Here is a 218-nt window from a genome sequence, read left to right as displayed (position 1 = left end):
CACTACAGCACCCTCAGCAGTCACCTAAGGGCTTGCAGAGCTGAATGAGTGGATCAGGGTTATGTACATATTAATGCACATCTGTGTATGCATGTGTACATCCTAGTAAATAGACGCTAATTTTGTAGACGTCATCTTTTAATGCATGGATTTGTCTCCTACTTGTTAAATGGTAAATCTTTAAAAAAGTTGGACAGTGGGAAACAACCAATGTGAAT

This window comes from Penaeus monodon, chromosome 34, assembly GCF_015228065.2.
Source record: "Penaeus monodon isolate SGIC_2016 chromosome 34, NSTDA_Pmon_1, whole genome shotgun sequence".
Lineage (NCBI taxonomy): Eukaryota > Metazoa > Arthropoda > Malacostraca > Decapoda > Penaeidae > Penaeus > Penaeus monodon.
This window is presented reverse-complemented; position numbering follows the sequence as displayed.